This window comes from Octopus bimaculoides, chromosome 23 (genome assembly GCF_001194135.2).
Source record: "Octopus bimaculoides isolate UCB-OBI-ISO-001 chromosome 23, ASM119413v2, whole genome shotgun sequence".
Taxonomy (NCBI): Eukaryota; Metazoa; Mollusca; class Cephalopoda; order Octopoda; family Octopodidae; genus Octopus; species Octopus bimaculoides.
Window position 1 is genome coordinate 29365205 of NC_069003.1, and position 6312 is coordinate 29371516.

Consider the following 6312-nt stretch of genomic DNA (forward strand, 5'->3'; position numbering starts at 1 on the left):
TGTGTGTGTGTGTGTGTGTGTGTGTGTGTGTGTGTATGTGTATGAATGTATATATACAAAGAGAAAATGGGAGAGTGAGTGAGTGAGATAGTCAGTCAGTCAGTCAGTGGCGGAGTGACTGAGAGTTGGGGAGAGAGAGATGGAGAGACACAAAAGAACTTTACAGCTCAGTTATGAAGCCATTCTTCTTCATTCACTTCCGACATTGGCAGGTGTGTATGGATATGAATATTGGAATTTAGTAAAAAATTAGTAAAAATTAGTAAAAATTAGTAAAAATTAGTAAAAATTAGTAAAAAATTAGCAGCGTAATCGTATCGTAGATAATCATCACAGTTGTTCTTAAATTTTGCTTTATGTCAAACATTGCTTATTTCTTGAAAAAACTTAATTAGTATTGCCCTTCTCGGTAAGTAGAAGCGATAACATTTGTATCAAATAATTTGGTTATTAAAGACGATATTTCGATTTTTTGTAAACCGTTCTTTTAATATTAACAGTGCGAAGCATATATGTTGTCAAGGGTAGTATGGTTTTATTAAATTTTTAAGAATCTGTATAATACTTTGCAATACAATCGTGAAATTGTCAAGGTTACTGCTAGTATTAATTACCCTATAACAGCTCTGGTATTAATCATATCATTACGAGCGCTCATACTTCGCTACACTTGCGTTTAATTTGATATTTTGCTATCGCCTCAAAATATAGGTTGCTATTGGTTTCAAATAGTGGCAGAAGGCCAGCAATTTCGTAGGGGGGGAGTGGGTAAGCCGATTCTATCGATCCCATTGCTCAAATAATACTTACTTTATTGACCCTAAAAGAATGAAAAGCAAAGTCGACCTCGGCCGAATTTGAACTCGTGTTGACGATTCTGCCAGATCTCCAGGTTTGGCGTATTAAATATTTTGTTTTCAAATTTTGGCACAAGGCCAGCAATTTTAGAGGAGTCAGTATGTCGATTAAATTGACCCAGGTCTTCAACGGGTACTTATTTAATCGACACGGCAAGGATGAAAGGCAAATTTGACCTCAGCGGAATTAGAACTCAGAACGTAAGAACCGATGAAATGCCACTAAGTACTTCGCCCGGCGTGCTAACGATTCTGCCAGCTCACCGCCTTAATGATGCATAATATTATTCCATTATTCCTACAAACTACATGCAGATCAATCATGCAAATAACTGATATTAACTTAAGATGTTTCAGCGAATTTTCTACATGTACACACATCAAGTATTCTTATTTAATTACTTTGGCGTTGATGGCCATGTTGGGATTTTGCTTTAATCTCATTTCTCAATAAAAGGAATCACTCTTCATATTTGTTTCTGTTAACTGAATGAAAGGTCAAAGAACTATCAAGGTCGATTTATATATATTATGAACTGTGAAGGCACAGCATAAAAATGTTTAACACTTATAAATAGAAAAAAAGAGTGAAGAATAGGTGATAAATGTTAATGCCAAACTTTTCTTTCAAATATACACATTATAGTTTCAACTTAAACGTCAAAGGCCAAACTATATATGGTATTATAGAATTATGAGAAGCCCTCAACTTACCGTTGAATATCATCTTATACGAATACATCATAAAATACTGGTAAACGTAGTCATTATCGTTACATGTAAGTGGCAAAACATTGTAAATCAATACTTCTTCTTTGAATGAAAGGATATAATATTTTTTTTATAGATGAAAGAATGTCGTAAATGAGGACGCAATATTAATTTGCTATCGTTTATAGAGAAGTATGAATCTTTAAGCTTGGTTTGATGCACTGGAAGCCATTAAAGTTAAAAGTTAAGCACATGTAACCTAAACAAAATTTATGCATCCCTTAAATCCTATTAAAACCATCGCTAAATAGACCGGTTGCTGCAGGTTTTCCGATCGCTTGTTTGTTATTAATTTTACTTCTAGGAAAATGATTGAGAAATATTGAATGTGAAGTATTTATAAGTTCATGTCTAAATTATTCTAAATGACTTCGTTTGAAAACTGAAATACCTTTAATTGGAGTTCTTTTTATGTAAAACATATTAATTCAAATAATTCTATGCAAAAATAGTGCAATATATAAACATGAAATCCAGTTAATTGCATTAGATTATTTGTAATTTTGGTTAATGAATATCTGTTCATTTCTGTTATTAAGCTTATCCAGCTCTAATTACAAAGTAATTTGACCAAAAGCGTTCCAAAAATGAGCGACCATACTGTCTTTTAGTATATTTAATTTTACATAGCCGAATCTGTTTTTCCTTTTATTAAATGCTAACTATTAATATGCACAGTGACAATATGAATCAGTGTTTATATCCTACATTGAAAATATAATTATACTATCAAACGTCAATTAATTAAAGTTAAGTAAGATAAGACATATCATGCCATATATTCGAAATACTTAGCCTATGATTTCTTTAGCAATGTACAATTATATTAAATTGCCAATCAGTAGGTTGGTGGTAGACTCTTCTGTGAGAGACTGTCAACTCTTTGAAAGGTTTTAATATTAATTTTGGTGGTAAGAGGGCTAGCTTGCAGAATCATGGGTACACAGTGCAAAATGCTTAGTGGCGTTTCGTTTTGTCTTTTGAGTTCAAATTCTACCGCGAATTTACCTTTCATGGAAGGTCGAATTTACCTTTCATTCTTTCGGTGTCGATAAAAATATGTACAATTTGAACACTGGGGTCAATGTAATCGATTTATCCCCTCTTTCGAACTGGCTGGCCTTGTGCCAAAATTTGAAATCAATATTAGTTCAGCTGGGAATTTGGTGAGCTGGCAGAATCGTTAGCATGACGGGTAAAATGCATAGCATTTCATCCGTCTTTCATCCGACTTTACGTTCTGAGTTCAAATCCTGCCGAGATTGAATTTGCCTTTCACCATTTCAGGATTGAACACTTAAGTCGATATAATCGACTTACACTTCCCCTTAAATTGATGACTCGTCCGAAAAAATAATATTCTTCCACTGCTCTAGGGACCAATTCTGTAGGTTTTTACTCCACTCTAAATGCTTTGCAACATTTGTTTTTGAAAGTAGCGGTTTTCTTATTGTAGCCCTCCCGTGAAATCCGCCTTGTGCAGATCCCGGCTAACAGTTTTTTCTGGAAACTGGGTTCTTGGGTTGGTCATTAAGCTCTGCAGTAATTTTTGAAGCTGTACGTTTGCGATCCTTTCCAAGATTTTGCATAAGAGTCCGACGGTCCTTATCTGAAAGATTTGGTTTTCTTCCGGGGTTTTGTTTCGACGAGGAATTTTTTCCCTCTTTCTCAAAGGCTGTCATAACTTTCGAGACAGTACTTCTCGATGCACCAAACATTTCGGCTGTTTTCGTTACTGTAGCGCCTGCCATACGAGCACCAACAATTTGACCTCTTCGAAACTCCGATAGATGTCATTTTAATGAATTTTAATTACCTTTTACTGATGGTATCTGAAAGAAAAGGAACAGCAATTTTAGCAAAGTATATTAAGCAACACCAATAATAAATCAAAAAACATAAAAATAAACAAGCTTTTGGCAGTTTTATAGATATTTAAAAATTATGATGCTATGATGCTAGTTGTTTCCATTATTTTGTCCAACTTCTATATATTCCTATTGCATATTATATTTTCTGATTTGGATTTGGTGATATAAATATCTGTGTTATGATATTTCTCAGCTGACATCGCCATTAGCGATACATCTGTAGCTTATCAGTAACTGATACATAAAGAAATATTAGCATTTCGATCCATACATTTCGTTACTCACTGTCGTTCTAGCTATAGGCTGGTAAATGTCATTATTGCAGTAAAATACGAATTATAGCAGTCCTTTTATAGTTTTATTGAGATTTTCTTTCGATGTGTTTGTTCTTATGAGAAAGCAGAACTACTTTTTCAGATGCTGGTATTAAACCAGATGTTAATTTAAGTGATTACTATTGTTTTGCATCATTTCTGATACGCTGCTCATATCGCTAACACATTATTATAACCTTGACGAAGTCCTCTTACTTTCGGAATGAATATATTTGTAACTACCGCTGTCAAATGATTGCTAGCATTTTTGAAAAGATAGTTAAACTTAATTTTGAGGAAATTTCGATGTTATTTCCAGCATGTGTATTGACCACATAGAGACTCCCATGTTGTCTCGTTAATCGTATTCTATAATTCCGGCGCTAGGTAGAATAACAAATCGTCAGACTCTTAGAATTCTTTAATCTTAAAAAGGTTATGTATTATAATATATTTCCTATGGACTTGCTTCAGTTAATGCATCAAAGTAAATTATTATTCATGTTGCAAAATAAAAGATATTGTAAGCTTGTATTGGCCTGTTTTATGGAAACACGATTCATGATTAATACTTCGTTTCCTCTTGAATCAAAAGATTCTATTGCACCAATATTTCAAGAAATAGTTTTATAGGATCAGACAAATTGGTGCCAGTAGATATCGGGAAATAAAATCAAAATTATAATCATCATTCTCGTGATAACATTCATATTGCACAAATCATAAGTTTCTGAATAATGTTCCTAATTCTCCATTGAGGATAATTTATCGAAAAATATCTTTAACAAATTTTCCAGACCCGAAGGAAATTCGAAGATTTCAAATGAAAGACTGGAGGAAAAAGAAAACATGTTTTATTTTCCGTTTGTGTTTTAGAAAATATTTGGGTTTTTTCCTTCAATTATTTGATGGTGTATGCCGAGACAGCGTGGGCACAAAAAATATATTTTATTTATCAACTTGTTCTGGTACTGTTTACGTTGTTCTTTGTGTTTCACTACGTGTCGCTGCAGATGACGCATATATGATAGGAAGCGTTCTAACCGTGACTATCCTCCCTCATTTTCAGACTCGGTGTACTCCAGAGAGCACAACAGTATTTACTTTCAACCTCTATAAGTAACACGGATGCGATTTAACCGAAAATTGGTTATTATTTGAAGCTTGAACGTCCACTTTTGAAGCCGAAGATAAGACTGGAGGATGTGAATTTCACGTTTAACGTTACTAATTCGATGTTTTCCAGAATATTTCATTACATTTCAAAATGTTGTTCAACAAATTGGATTTGCAAAAATATTGTTATGTAAAACGTCGATACAGTTCTATATTTAAGAGATGAGGAATTATTTACATTATTTACATTTGACGGATATTCGTCCTCATCTTGTTTGTTGTTAACACAACCTTTCGGCTGATATACCCTCCAGCCTTCGTCAAGTGTTTTGGGGAAATTTCGAACCTGGGTTCTCATAATAATGTTACTATTATTATTATTATTATTATTATTATATTATTATTATTATTACTATTATTAATCAGGTCGCTGCCGCGAATCGAACTCGGAACCTTGGGGTTAGTAGCCCGCGCTCTTAACCACTACGCCATATGCCCGTGGCTAAATATCACGAGGCTAAATAATAGACTGGATGATACAGTGAGAATATTTATCAATATTCCTTCTGAGTACCCTTCTAGCCAAATACAAGTTGCAGTGTTACCGAGTTGATGACGGACAAGACGTTTTCCAGGCTGGACCTCATTTCTCACGCCTCCCGACATCTTTTCTCTTCTTCTATATTCTTCTCTTCTATTTATACTATTTCCTTTAAAAATTTCTCCCAAGCGTTACCCATTACAATTCGTCTTGGCTAACGGCCCTTAATGTTTGTCTTCGTCGATTGTTTACTCTGTACATCCACTTTGTTGTGGTTTGTTCGTTAGAACCTCTAACTCTCCACAAACTTTGCATTTTTAAAACTTCTGGACGCTGCTGCCTTATGAAGGTTTCCTATCTTGTCGTTAAAAGTACCAAATAAGGAGTAGAAAAACAGTCAACAAATGACGAGCAAGTTATCTTCTTTGGTACCGGTTAAATTGCTCGGAGTCTGGTTCGGTCTGGATCACCAAATGGAGAGGAAATGGGGCGAGATAACGAGTAGGGTGGCCACTCTCATCCAGCAATGGGCTGAGAGGAAGCTATCTCTAAAAGGTCGGGTGGTGGTGGTGGTGAACGCGTTCATCGCATCCGTCATCGATTACCGTCTGACCGTCTTACCTTGACCCGACCCTACCATCACCAAACTGGAACGCATACTCTTCCGCTTTTTGTGGAAGGGAAGCGTTCCGATGATTAGGCGATCCATTTGCTGTCAACACCCGCGATATGGAGGGCTAGGCATCCCGCGGTTGATGATGCGCAGACATGCGCTAAGACTGCGACATGTCCGGTGCTTCAGAGACGACGGTGAACAGGTGTGATATATATATATATATATA

General features: G+C 35.2%; 1 long non-coding RNA gene across 2 annotated transcripts in view; it reads right to left on the reverse strand.

The window, feature by feature from the left end:
• Positions 1–538: 538 nt before the first annotated feature.
• The window catches only part of LOC106877237 (uncharacterized), a 58803-nt gene continuing 53029 nt past the window's right edge, over positions 539–6312 (reverse strand). For both annotated transcript variants that reach the window (XR_008266657.1, XR_001410349.2), the window contains one exon: positions 539–3460. This is a non-coding gene — a long non-coding RNA (uncharacterized LOC106877237). The remainder of the gene's footprint in view (positions 3461–6312) is intronic.